Consider the following 15,203-nt stretch of genomic DNA (forward strand, 5'->3'; position numbering starts at 1 on the left):
AATCTAACAGAACCACTACACTAGTTTTAATCACGTCAAAGTATTGACATACAACTGGCCAATGGCTAATCAATATCGTAATTACTTGTTTTAAATTGCATGCAATAGGCAGAATATGTAGCAGTACTAGTTTGTAATTGGATGTTTTCCAAACACTTGCTCTAAAGTTTCTGCACCGTGAAACAAGAAATAACAGCAGTGGCAATTAAATAAATGGAGAGATGGGAACCACTGTAATGTACAAACATATACTTTGCATGTTTTGCATTAAGAGAGTTAAGCAGATAGCATTTACTATGAGTAAAACATTGGTCAATTTTACAGGTGCAAATACTAAATGACAGATTTATACAATGACAATGATGTTGATCAAATTATCACATAAACAGCACATTCGTTGTATAATTATATTATTATCAAATGTATGTTTACAATAACATATTTGTAAGTTGTACCTCTGATTTAATTTTAATTATTTTCTAAGTTGCTGGAATCTACAGTAAAGTAGTCCTAAAATGCTCCTCAGAGATTCAAGTGCAACCTGATGCGTCACAAACCACCGTTGTGTTTTTCTTTTAATTTGGTCCCCCCCCGATGGAATACGTACATCTGTTTTTTCTGATGTGGGTCTAAATTCAGAGACCTGAAATCAAACCAATTAATTGCCCTATATTTATGACACTGACCCAGATTGTGTGTTAATAATGTCACGCTACAAAATTAGCTCATAGAGTACAATGCTAACACAAGTCTTGAGTTAGGATTGTTTCAAAACACATTTTACAGAATGTGCCAACATCCCGATTCAGTGAGGTTGCTCTTTAGGGTTTAACAAAAGCATTTATTTAATCTTGTCTTGTGTGTTCAAGGGACACTAGCATGCTTTATTTCTGCCCTTGGCCACTTCAAACGATCCTGAGTGCCCCTGCTGGTCTCTGGTTAGCTTTTTATTGCTACTTTCATATGATCTTTAAGCAAACTCTGACCCTTGACCTGTGTAAAAGAGGTCCTTTTTTATTTCAGGCATTGTCCCTCAGAGAATCAATGCACACCAGTGTTCCCATTAGATAACATGAAATCAGGTCAGAATGGCTCCTCCCAATCATGCAAACAACTGATCAACACTAACGGGCATCTACGCTATTCAGACAACCAAACCTTCGCCAGCCAATTGCGTCTCACAGGAGCGAGTTACAAATATAGACAGCCAGTAAAACAAAAGAAGATCAAGTAGGACATGTATACTTGTTGAGTGTTGTGGTGGTGTTGTTACAATCTCAGCTAAAGTTAAGTAGAGGTGTTGCAGTGTTGCTTTCGAGCTTCTGCCCAATTTTAGCTCTCTAAAGCTATAGCTGCAAATTGGGTACATAATTATAGAAATGGTTTTGCCAGTTGCGTCCCATTCAACAGTACATAAATGGTTATAAACGCAAAAAAATGTCCTGCTTACTTTTGATGAAAGTTCTTGGACAGTCATTGTTTTTATTCTTTCTCGACTTCTTGTCATTCCCAACCCAGTCTCACAAAAAAACTAGTGCTGTCAAAATTATCGCGTTAACGGCGGTAATTAATTTTATGAATTAATTGCGTTAAAATATTTAACGCATTTAACGCATGTGCAGAATGGCCCGCCCCATACGTGCCACCAGTGGCAGCGCCAGGGTATGGCTGGGGTAGGCTACACCCATACCAAGAAATGGCTTAGCCCCACCATGAGAAATGATGTTAAAGTAAGCAAAATAAAGTCTGCCAACTCGCGCGGAGTAAATTGCAGAGACAGCAGTTAGTCAGATTGATTGCAGCCACGGTTTTGAAAACTTTTGTCACGTAGTGATCGTCTTCTCAATAGAACATCTTTGATAACGGCGTGGTGTTGTTGCAAGAAGTCCCGACGGAGAATACTTGTGCTGTAGTACAGCACAGGGGTGCACATAACTGGTACGCAGGTTATGTACTCTGAAATGCGTACCATCACTTGTGTCACAAAGCGCATTTGCGTACCGACGTACTTGTGAAGCTTTTCCAGAAGGCGGTTAGATCACCGGACGACAGAGTCGGTCTCCGTGTGCACAGACAGGGCTGCTGTTAACGTCGGTCTGTACAACGGACTTGTGCCAAAACTACGCCAACCGGCTGAGGAGGGAGACTCCCCCCTTCACTGGAGAACTGCGCTAAAACAGCTGATCACAACGTTCACACTCTGTGGTCACGAAGTACTCCACTAGCGCCCCCCCCCCCCCCTGTCGACTTTCCTGAAGTACTCCCCCGTTGATAGAAATCAACACGTAATGAATTAAGACCCCACGGTTTGATGATTGATAGGTGTGTGGGCTGTCTTTCATTTTGACACACAGAAAAATGTTATAATAAATATAGATACTGTATGTTAAATGGATATATCCGCCTTCTTTCATTTATCTTTCCATTCCCACAACAATATACATAAAGAAATGGCATATTTTGGACATAGTTCGAATGGTGATTAATCATGATTAATTAATTTTTAAGTTGTGATTAATCTGATTAAAAATATTAATTGTTTGACAGCCCTAAAAAAAACGTGTAATAACTACGTTGGTCCACAACTTGGGACGTAGTATTTATACAAAAACGCCTCTGAAATGGTAGGATCCCTACGTTTTTTTTCACCATTCATTCCAATGGCTGGCGTCTATGTCCCGTGATCTTCAAATGCCTATTTTAAGGTTAGTTTGGCCATTGAAATGCGTTTTGATGTGAGAAATATGAGTTGTTATTTCAGATAATGTGTGCAGTGGATGTACATGATCTTTAGTTTGCTAGTTATTACGAAGATTACTTCAGGAAATTGTGTCTATACAACGTTTTCATTGTTACCAAGGTGGTTGCTAGGGATGCTGCTATCGATATTATTTCTGTTAGTGTAACTGTTTAATGGTGTTATCTTTATTGCTACCCCCTTCCCCGTCAATTTATAGTGTTGGTCCACAGCGCAAACGTATTAGTTTAACAAAATCTGCATCTAAAATTGTGGCATAGATATATTATTTTCCCCTGTGCAATTCTCCATTTACTCAACAATAACACATAATTATCCTTGTGTTTATTTATTTGTTTGATTAATAAACACAAGTTGGAGTCCGTCAGGACCGAGGGTCGGAGCAGCTCATTTGCTTTAGAGAATATTACACCCGGAAGTAAGTATTCTCTCCGCTTCGCTTGACAAACCCTGTGATAGTCCTCAAGCTCTGTGATTGGATGTTTGAGTGTGCTCCGAGGGTTACGCCGAGCGTCGAACAGCACTTGAAATGGGATGGAACCACGGCAGACTGTCCAAAACTGGATTTGAATGTCCCCTCCCCCCCCCAGAACTACACATGCTGGCTATTGTGTTTCGCAACATGTTCTCTATGGCACGTTGTTGTTTAATTGCTGATATATTTATGATCCACGTCACGTTTTTAGTTTTGGTGGCAGCTCTTCCTGTTTGTTTAGAAGTCTTCTCATCAGAGCTCTATAAATAGAGAACTACAGCAGATATGTAATATTTAATGCAGCCGAACCGTGTATTACAATGCCGTTATGTGATGACTTTCAAAGCGAAAAGCAAGCACACTCGGAAATAAAGTATTATTTTGAAAAAATGTTTTCGGTCTGTTTCCGGTATTTGTTTATGACGATGTGATGTGAGATGTGAGACTGGGTTGGAGAATTGCACAGGGGAAAATAACGTATGCCACTATTTTAGATGCAAATTTTGTTAAACTAATACGTTTGCGCTGTGGACCAACACTATACATTGACGGGGAAGGGGTTCCATCCCATTTCAAGTGCTGTTCGACGCTCGGCGTAACCCTCGGAGCACACTCAAACATCCAATCACAGAGCTTGAGGACTATCACGGGGTTTGTCAAGCGAAGCGGAGAGAATACTTACTTCCGGGTGTAATATTCTCTAAAGCAAATGAGCTGCTCCGACCCTCGGTCCTGACGGACTCCAACTTGTGTTTATTAATCAAACAAATAAATAAACACAAGGATAATTATGTGTTATTGTTGAGTAAATGGAGAATTGCACAGGGGAAAATAATGTATCTATGCCACAATTTTAGATGGGGATTTTGTTAAACTAATACGTTTGCGCTGTGGACCAACACTATAAATTGACGGGGAAGGGGGTAGCAATAAAGATAACACCATTAAACAGTTACACAACATAACAGAAATAATATCGATAGCAGCGTCCCTAGCAACCACCTTGGTAACAATGAAAACGTTGTATAGACACAATTTCCTGAAGTAATCTTCGTAATAACTAGCAAACTAAAGATCATGTACATCCACTGCACACATCATCTGAAATAACAACTCATATTTCTCGCATCAAATGACATCAAAACGCATTTTAATGGCCAAACTAACTTTAAAATAGGCATTTTCCACCGAGAATAAAACGAAGTTCAGCCATGTTTTTTTTTTCTGCAGGGAGAAATTTGAAGATCACGTGACATAGACGCCAGCCATTGGAATGAATGGTGAAAAAAAACGTAGGGATCCTACAATTTCAGAGGCGTTTTTGTAGAAATACTATGTCCCAAGTTGTGGACCAACGTAGTTATTACACGTTTTTTTGTGAGACTGGGTTGGTCATTCCTTGTAAAGCACCCACTTTTTTACTTGGACATCACCAACATGGACTTTCTTGACCTAGTGCAGCACTTTAGAAACACACTTTCTTCAGTAGCTGAATGGGATTCTCCGTCGGACTGGTCCTTGTGTTCATTTTAAAAAGTGAACTCCTATTTTAAGTCTGGATATAGGTTGATTGCCAAGCAGTCCTAAGAAATTGCTGCCTTCATGGTCAAGAAAGAAAAAGCCTGTGTGTGGGAGGAAGCCATCAAGAGAGCCCTTTAGTGGCCTTCAAAACCATTTTGTCAAACTGCACTGCTGTCCGCTGAGAGGACTCAGTGCTTTGCCCTTACAGTATTAAGCAAAGGTGGGGGACATCTAACCATGACTGCATATACAAAAACATGATCACCCAGATCTCGAAGGCAGGCTTTTTCCTGAAAAATATATCCAGCACTTTCTCTTCTACTGTGGTGTATAGTGAAAGACAGTAGCCATTCAAAACGTAAAGAAAAATTGAAACCAATTATGTGAGATATGGCATAATTATAAACTGGCATCTTCATCAGAGGAAAGCATCCAGCCAGGCAGACAAAAAAGGTAAATATTAACTTTCACTGGTACTCGTAAAAGAATTGCGTCAACGATTACAAATATATCCTTTAATAAAGAACAGCTTTCACTGTGGTCAAAATAATCATGATATCGTTTTTCTAGCTGCCTATTAACATGAATCAATTGAGCAGCCTTATTGAGGCTGTTATGTAACTGTAGCTGTTTACATTAATCAAAAAGTGAACATATGCATAATCCTTCCCATTTCCACTTCCAGCCTCCGTGTGTATGAACTTCCTTTGATGGAAAGACTTTGAATGCAGGGCTCAAAAGCCCCTCCGCAGAAAGGACTCATAATGTTTTTTGTTTTCAACAAATCCATTCCTACACCACACTTCCAACATTAGCTTTATATGATCATTTACCAACAGAAACAGTGTTGACTCTCAAAGTGCAGACGTGCCCGTACAAATGAACAAATGAGGCTTTGTATATTTCAGCAAAAATCTGTCAACATTTAGTTCACTGACATCAAAAACCTCAGCATTTAGCCGGTGGAAAACAATTCCAAAATCAGTTCACCAAAAATGCTGAAAATGTTAAAAAACATATACATGAAAGTCCTTCGAAAGTGTTCAGAACTTGGTTATTACTGCTGGTTTGCTGTGACTTACACTTTCCTTCCCTTGTAGGCGTTGAGGTGTTTGAATGCAGAGGGCATAAATGATTGAGAAACACACATATTTTCAAGTGTTGCAGTTGTAAGTATTTAGCCTGAGGAAATCGTCTCGAAGAAATAGTGGAGAGGATGTGATGATCCTCAAAGGATGTTATCTGCCAGCCCACTGACTGCCTCCAGGAGAAAGCTGCCAGGGAGTGAGCTGGCAGTCGTCCTGTGATTCTGGTTTCTGAATTGTTTTTGACTTAAGGTGAGTGAATCAAAAGACCGACTCAACTCAAAAGGGGCTGCAGCACCAGGATAAGTGTGGCCCCAAAGCTCTTGAAGTTTTATGGCATGATTTCTTCTTCTTTATAATTATTTTGGGTATTTTTGCATTCATAGGGCAGACACAGGAAGAGGCAGACACCATGAGGGGACAGAGGGGGCTTGTTACACTGGTCCATGGCCAGTATCGAACAGTTGTGTCTATAATTGTAACTATTTGGGTTAAAAATGTCACAAGAACGAGATAGCAAGCTTTATGCTAAAATGCGTTTAACACCTATGTCAAGGTCAAATGACAAGGCTAGCACGTTTGAAACGACAGTTGACCAACGTGTTGAATATGATCAATCAATCAATTAATAGTTTTCTAGGGTCTGAGCAGCTCTTATTATAATAGATAGACTGTTGTAAATCCAAAGATTAGCATTAAGACTTGGTCATCTCTATTTTTATGCCTTGTTCTATAGGTTCTGAAGGTGCAAGAGATAAAGTGAAGTCCATTTAAATAGACTGGTTTTACCAGTAAAAAGTGAGTGGCTGAATTTTTCACAAATTCTGTAATTATTTGTATACATTCAACTGATGCAATACCGTGAATGCCTTCAGACTTGCTCAACAACACACTCACTCACTCACACACACACACACACAAACTACCTGTTTTTGAGAAAACCTTGGCCTTTACCCAGCTCCTGACCTTCTGACGCTGCTTTGCTCTGGGTGAGAGGCAGATCTTAACATGTGTAAACACGGTGATGTCTGGATTTACAAATACAGAAGTGGATGTTGTGTGACCTTAGCTATCCAGGGGGTAATACTGTCTTTCAACGTGTGCATGTGCATCAAACATGCACTTTAATTATAACACGCTGTGTAGAATGTCAGTTTCAGATGGTTTGTTACAAAGAACACATAAACAGACAGACAGACAGACACACACACACACACACACACACACACACACACACACACACACACACACACACACACACACACACACACACACAAATAAACAGCAATTGACACTCCCATATGATATTCTTCTAATATTCTTGAGTCTCATAAATGATAAACTCATTGAACTGCTTTCTTTTCTTGTTTTCTCAGATAATGCATTTTCTACGGTCAAATACTTTCTCAGATTTTTTTCTCCAAATCTGGCAATCATGGGTGTCACTTAGTCTGAAAAAGTGGTGGGGATACTTGTTTCAGATTTAAAAAATAAAGCAACTGCACCCAATTGCACACCAATTGCATGCACCCTATTTGTGCACGCTTTAAAAAATATATTTTTTGAAACAAATAATACTTTCAACAAGTGTTTGGAACATGTCCCCACGGTAATTGACACATGCCTCTTTTTTTCCCTGGGTTATTTAGATAAGCTTGTGGGGGGTTGGAGGTTGGGAGGAGAGGTGTATGTGTTACGTGTAAGCGGAATGAATGTTTTATGTATTATGTCCTGTGTATGTCAATGTATAAATATTTTATGTTAACCTGACACATTCCTATAGTAGGATATACTACCTTATACATCAAAGTATTTTATATGTTCCTTGGAAAGAGATTGTAAGCAATACCCCATGGTGGAAAGAATCAAATTAAATAGAGATAATTATTTCAAAAATATCAAATCTTACCAGGTCTGAAAACAGCAAGTTAACCACATCGTTTTCCTTTAAAAGGGTCCAGCATTTTGACTTTTACAGCTTCTCAGTTTCTCCCTTTGTTATTTCAGAGTGTCTCCTATCTTTTTTATTTTCCTCTTTTATCTTTTATCCCATTCATTGACGTTTAGACAAACCGGTAAATACAATTTCACAAACATCTGACATTTTGCTGGGTTCAAACTCAGCCAATCACCATCAAGGACTTGAAATTTCTATTTTACGAATTGAGAGAAATAAAGCATTTCAGTAAAAAGCGTCCCAGGAGGCCTGCAGCCCTACAGCTCACTGAGTTAACCAGCAGTCGAGCTGACTCAATCTGTTTGACTTTCTCTGTGGGGCACATAGAGCCCTGGGCAGGCAACAAGGTCCTTGGGCTTGGCTCACATTGATCTCAAAATTCAGCATCGGACTGCTGGCCAACTCTTAAATATTTGGTTTTAATTACTGCCACAACCTTTACTCTGGCAGGACACTGTTGAAACATAATCCCCAAGGGGCTGCGCAGCAAGGGCATCACACCATTATTCAACCATAGAGGGGAAGGCATTTTTTATCTGGGAAAATGGGACACAGCACCAGCCGACTTTATAGGCTGCCTCTGACAAAGAGCAGTAGAGAATAGAGGGATGAGAGCGAGACACTCTATAACCCTTAATTATACAGCAGCTAAGTTGGATGGAGGAACGCAGCTTATCTCTCTGGTGGGGTTGGAGGATTTTTGAACTTCTCATTTGATTACTTGCCCTGTTCACCTGTCTGCCTCAACAGCCCACAGCTGCACTAATGAAGGTACACACTGTTCCTCTCGCAGATAAAGATATGATTTTATAATTTTGCCTCCTTTTTTCAAGGTAAGAAGAGGGTGAGGTCTCCTGTTTTAGATCAGTCGCCTAAGGGTAACATCTGCCTGTGTGTGAGTCTTCTCCTCAGCAGGGTCCTGACAGTCATAGGAAATTTCTCCTGTTCACTCTTGTATTAATTATCCATTTGCATTGCTGGTAGACAAACAAAATGCATTTTCCATTAGGGATTCATTCAGAACACTTTGCTCAAGAGATTGTTTGTTACTTTCCCCGAGGCTGCTGCCTGCATCCAGTGATTCAAAATAAATGTGTTATAGTGGCCAGGGAAATGTGCCCTCGTCACACATTTTTTAAAACTGCCAATGGGATGTAACAAACGTTTTGGCACAGGTAAATACAGTATGTTGGGTGCAAACTAAATATTTTTCCTCAAACTTCATATGGCACTTTTTGGTACGGGCATGCACACTGTTGAAGCCTGATAAAGCATAACATCTACAATATTTATGAATTGCACTAATATGCTGTTTTCTTTGCATTGCATCCACAGCATTACCCATCAAGAACCTATCTTTTTTTGCTGTGGAGAAATCATTATCCCCCTTGGTGTGAGACTGAGAAAGCATGAAAGGGTGGGAAAGAGCAAAGTGTGTTTTACATATTGGCTTTTAATCCAGACACTCCAATTATTGGACTCCATCACATGTATCCTTTGATGTATTTCTGCCTTGGTAACCACAAAGCCGTGTCTACCCAACAGACTGTGCAGAAATAAAAAGCTTCCAGATGGAAACTCAGCCCCTGTTTTTGTTGCCTCTCTCCGAAACCAGTGTGTACCACTCCCACAACAACAATCCCCACAAATCATACTCCCAGGTAAGCCTTGAGTATGGGGAGTGTGTTTGCTAAGGGGGTAAATATCGTCTATAACAGTGATCCTATCACCTCCTGATTAAAAATGTCAGTGAAGCCCTGGAGGTGACAGATAGCAGTGTTGCTGCCATCCCTAGGTATTTCTGGTGCAGGGACAGGTGCAGCATGCCTAGGAGACTTGGAGGGAGGAGTGTAGAGGGGGAGGGAGGGAAAATAGAAAGCATGGAATTAGGAAACTGGGAGCAAGATATTCTCATCGATGGCCTGTGGCTAGCCTACATCTTCTAATACCTGGGCCGAGCTCATCTGAGCGGCCCACTGGAAAGTGTGTATGAGAGGTAGAACACAACAACTAGTTCAGGATTCGTTTTGAGTTGCTTGCACCTGAGTTTATTTATGACCTCCTCCATCCTTACATCCACAGTGGGTCACTAAAGAATTTTGGACCAGAGCTCACTGGTTATCCCTCGAGGTGACTGTTCTTTTGAAGAGGTGGCTCCTACACTGTGAAATGCTCATTCTATAGACTTTGGATCTGGGCAGGTTGTTTATGCCTTTTAAAGAAAGATAAATACCCAGTTATTCAAACTAGCCCTGTCTTGCCTCGTGCTGTCTAGTGTTTGCTTCTCTGCTGTTAATGTTTGTTTGTTTGTTTGTTTTACTAAATATATGGTTTTGATTTTTTTTAAATCACGGTTTGAAAGCAGTTTTTGTTCTTTCTTGCTCTACAAATAAACCTGACTTATTTACTTACTTACTTACTTCAGATCAGATGCTTTTCCATCCACATAATCAACTCTCCACGTGGAACAAGTGACGCACAACGAACAAACCCCACTCGCCTGCCAGGAGAACGCTATACTATGGGGGATTGAAACACTGCCAGAGTTCATCAGGGCCCCCTCTAAACCTGATCCATCTGTTCCCACTGCTTGACTCTGACTTGTTATTCAAGGGGCAGCGCAACCGTCTGTTTGTACTTATCCTGCCACTTGGAAAGGTTAGGACATTCTGTTTGATATTTTAAGAAACAATTCCCTAGATAGATAGATAGATAGATAGATAGATAGATAGATAGATAGATAGATAGATAGATAGATAGATAGATAGATAGATAGATAGATAGATAGATAGATAGGTCCAGTGAGGCAAGCTGGCAGAGTTGGTTTGTGTTAAGTGGCATAAAGCAATCCTCTGAGATCTCACTCTCACATTATGCACATAACATTGCATTAAAGATGACAGGCAGTGAAGTCTATGCAGTCTGCAGAAACTGTGCTTCTTGATGTCTTGGGGAAATCCATTACAGAGATGTGGCAGATAAGCGTCGCAACAGGATAATCCTAGATTATTTCCATTGGGATCGCTTGGTTTACTGCAATCAAGTGCTTCAGATTGAAATGTGTCAAAATGACCTAACCACTTTTCTGGACTAAAACTGACCTCTGTTTAAAAATTTGATACGAGATATTTCAGATTAGCTGTTAGGAACATGCGTCTCTATTCACATGATGATAGCCATAGTGGTATGTGACATACAGATGTAGCGCTTCGTTACATGTGTTCATCCATTTAATGTGGCATCTGCTATAATGGGGTTAATGTATGATATTACTTAATAATACAATACATTATAATATATGATATGATAATTAATTTTTTTGTTTTATTCATTTCTTATTTCATAGTTTCTCATTATTATTATTTGTATCTCTTATCTTATTTTTGATTTTATTAATCTGTGTGAATCTGTGCTGTCCTGTTTTTCACTCTCACCCTGTTGCTATTTGAACTACTGAATTTCCCCACGGGATTAATAAAGGTCCATCTTATCTTATCTTAATGTATAAGTTGATTTACTTCAATCTACTGTACAATATTACAATAAATATACTGCATAAAGCAAACTATATACTTTATTTGATCTAAAATATTGATGTTTCTACAACGCCCATTGTGTATTTTGTGAATGAAGCGCCATCTCATGGTTAAATCCTGTAATTGAACAAATGGGGAAATTGGGCAACGCCCTCTAGCAATTTGGCAACACCCCCAGCCACTGGCATCCGCTGGGCTTTTGACTGGGACACACCCATTTGAGTCTGATCTGGAGTGCTACATCTGTATGGCAAGTTTTATGCTTTTGATAATCATTAGTAAAGGATGTAAAGGACATTCTACATGTAGGAGCATCTCATCATAGCATGAAATTGATAAAACAAAAACAAAAAGTAAGGAAAGAACAAGTAAACAAAGCCCAGGTGCCAGAAATGAAGAGAGTTACTTGTATAAATACTGTTTCCAAACACACACAACGAACAAAGGAGCAGTAAAAAAAATAGTCATTGGACCAGCTCAAATGACTGAAGCTGAATTATTGATCACTTTCACATTGATTATCTCATAACAAAGAGTGTATCCAGCGTGGCTTTTCTATTGTGGTGAGCTGTCAACCCCAGACAAGGCCACTCCACATCTAAGGCCTCACCACGGAGGGCTCACAGGCTTTTACTGCTGTCAGCAAGCCTTGAGCAAAGCAGTCACTCGCCTTTCAAACTCATTAGCCAACCCTGACGTGATGAACTCATCAAAGGCAATGTGATGAGACTAAGATGTGAGGTACCCTCGCTCTCTAACGTTTAGCATTTCCTGCTTTTCCACCATATAACCAATATAATATGGTGTTAGCACATAATCAAATCAGTATTAATTGTGAATGCGTATTTTAGAATGAAAGTGTGTAGAGTGTCAAGACTGCAACAGAGGACATCGCAACAGCTGTGAATGTTTGGACGTGGCCAAGTTAACAGCCATGTCAGTTGTTCTGTGCTGCACACAAACACACACAAACACAAACACACACACACACACACACACACACACACACACACACACACACACAGGAAGACACACAAAGGAAGACACATAACCAGTCTATACTAACACTCAGACATCTTCTCAATTACAAAATCACACAAAAGAACACACACACACGCTCACGCTCACACAGTGATCTTTTTCTTAAGAATGTAACACTCAATCCGCTTCATTGTGTGTGTGTGTGTGTGTGCGTGTGTGTGTGTGTGTGTGTGTGTGTGTGTGTGTGTGTGTGTGTGTGTGTGTGTGTGTGTGTGTGTGTGTGTGTGTGTGTGTGTGTGTGTGTGTGTGTGTGTGTGTGTGTGTGTGTGTGTGTGTGTGTGTGTGTGTGTGTGTGTGTGTGTGTGTGTGTGTGTGTGTGTGTGTGATCAGATTCGGCAGTGACAACATGCATGAAAAAAGATAAGCAACTGTTATCACATTTGGATCAAAAATACTGCTAAACTGATTGGTGTATAGCAGTAAGTTAAATCACCTTTTGCCAAATGATACTGCACACTTAAGAAGAACAGTAAGAAGATCAGAGACACAAACAAACCCATTGCCTATATAGTAACAAGCTAATTGAAAAAAAGCCCAATATCCTTTCTATTTGAGTGTCCACATTCTATGTAAACACTGAACAAATGAATGCAATTCATTGCAATACAGTAATAGATGCTAAAACGTCAGTTGTCAGACATTGCACCTGTCAGTTGTGATGTAAAAGAAATGGTGGAATGACGGCATAAGACCCCAAATCTCTATTGACTGCTCAGCAGCACCGAGTAAACTCTTAAGTGTCTACTACACAGCCTAGGGCAGTGGTCCCTAACCTTTTTCTACACAACAACACAGGTTATTGCGTTGGTGTGGACATAAGATGTGAAAAGTTCTTCCACAAAGTAAATATTCCCCCGCAGACTGTTTCAATTGAAGGACTTTAGAGCCCCAAAGAGGTTAAAGTATTCAGTATTTCACAGGGGGAAAAGTAAAACAACTATTTTCTTCACATCTTGTCTTGCGATCCCTCAGATTTATCTTGGGACTCCTTGAGGGAGTCCCATCCCCCAGGTCGGGAGCCACTGATACATGGCATAGTGGGCATGACTGAACAAGGGACTCATTTAGGATGTAGGTTTTGAGGTATAGATTCAGTACTGTTCGAGGTAATAGTAGTCTGGAAGGAAGACAAAGACAAGGAACATTTTTCGATAATTGTGTTATCTGTAGGCTAACTGGGGACATGAACTATACCAGGGGTGGCCAACCCGCGGCTCTCGAGCCGCATGCGGCTCTTCAGTTCGTATCGAATTGTATATGTGTGAGTTTGGGGGAAACTGACTCCTGTCCTGACTAGTATTGCACGGTGTACCGATACTTGAAAGGTACCGCGATACCCTGCCGTTAAAAATGTTACTATTCCTCCGTTTCATTAGTATCGGTACTTTAAGAATGACTGGGGAAAGTACTCCGGTGAGAAAGCGCCGTTAAATAAGAGCCGTGTGTGTTCAGCGCTCTGCTTCCACCATAGACTGTATATATAAAGTTCTCATTCATAACACTCCGTTCGATGTCTCACTATGGGATGTGCCTCATTGCGGAGCAAACAGAAGCATCAATCTCATTACGCCAATCCTGATTGGCTGGTGATCTTGACGTCAACGTCAGGGGAAATCACCCCCTATAAGTAGCCTGCGCCACGATGCATGCGTCATTCAAACACCTCTTCTCGCTTCAGAGCACATCTCTAATGGTAGCCGGGCTAGCTTAACAGTCCACAGACTGAACCAAAAGCTAATTTCGGTCGACGGGCGTTAGCCGGCTACCCTATTCTGCCTTGCACACCAGTTAGTATTATAGTCAACCTCGCCGTTCTTCCTCTGGAATAAAGGTAAGATTTTGACTTTCAAGTTAGCAACACACTCAATCAATCAATCAATCAATGTTTATTTATATAGCCCAATATCACAAATGTTACATTGGTCTCAGTGGTCTTCACAGTGTGTACAGAATATCAGTATGACAATATGACACCCTCTGTCCTTAGACCCTCACATCGTACAAGGAAAAACTTCCAAAGAAAACCCAGTTTAAAGGGAAAAATGGGAGAAACCTCAGGGAGAGCCACAGAGGAGGGATCCCTCTCCCAGGACGGACAGACGTGCAATAGATGCCGTGTGTAAATTGAAAAGATAATACATTTGCAACATAGGTAGTCCAGATGTTTGGAAATGCATGTGTGTATAATAGGAAGATGAATCCACGAGGATATCCATCCAGGACTTATGATCCAGGACCACAGCCACGACTCAAGATCCAGCGCTCGCGATCCAGGACACAGGACCGCAGGATCATCCATGACTCCGGATCCCAGCGTATATAGACACCAAAAGAAAGACATTTGGGGAAGCTGGGTTAATCGGAACATGAGAGTACACAGGTATAGACAGAGAGAAGGAAGAAGTAAGATGACCCCCGACAAACTAAGCCTATATCAGCAAAACTAGGGGCTGAATCTAATCAGCCCTAACTATAAGCTTTATCAAAAAGGAAGGTCTTAAGCGCACTCTTAAAAACGGATAGGGTGTCTGCCGCCCGAACACAAACTGGAAGCTGATTCCACAAATGTGGAGCTTGATAAGAAAAGGCTCTGGCTCCCATTGTACTTTTAGAGATTCTAGGAACAACCAACAACCCTGCATTCTTGGAATGCAATGCCCTAGTAGGACAGTAGGGTATAATGAGTTATTTAAGGTAAGATGGCGCCTGCCCATTAAGGGCTTTGTAGGCGAGAAGAAGAATTTTAAATTCTATCCTGTGTTCTATAGGGAGCCAGTGTAAGGCAGCCAGAATAGGAGTAATGTGGTCCCTTTTCCTAACTCTGGTTAGT

General features: G+C 40.6%; 1 long non-coding RNA gene across 2 annotated transcripts; it reads left to right on the forward strand.

The window, feature by feature from the left end:
* Window positions 1-8,349: 8,349 nt before the first annotated feature.
* On the forward strand, window positions 8,350-11,275 carry LOC117445939 (uncharacterized). 2 transcript variants are annotated; one of them, XR_004552059.2, is made up of 4 exons: window positions 8,350-8,567; window positions 9,132-9,228; window positions 9,342-9,457; window positions 10,222-11,275. It is a non-coding gene; the product is annotated as an uncharacterized lncRNA (long non-coding RNA). The 2 variants fall into 2 exon arrangements; XR_004552058.2 differs by having other exon boundaries at window positions 9,132-9,213.
* Window positions 11,276-15,203: the final 3,928 nt, after the last annotated feature.

Source organism: Pseudochaenichthys georgianus, chromosome 4 (assembly GCF_902827115.2).
Source record: "Pseudochaenichthys georgianus chromosome 4, fPseGeo1.2, whole genome shotgun sequence".
Lineage (NCBI taxonomy): Eukaryota > Metazoa > Chordata > Actinopteri > Perciformes > Channichthyidae > Pseudochaenichthys > Pseudochaenichthys georgianus.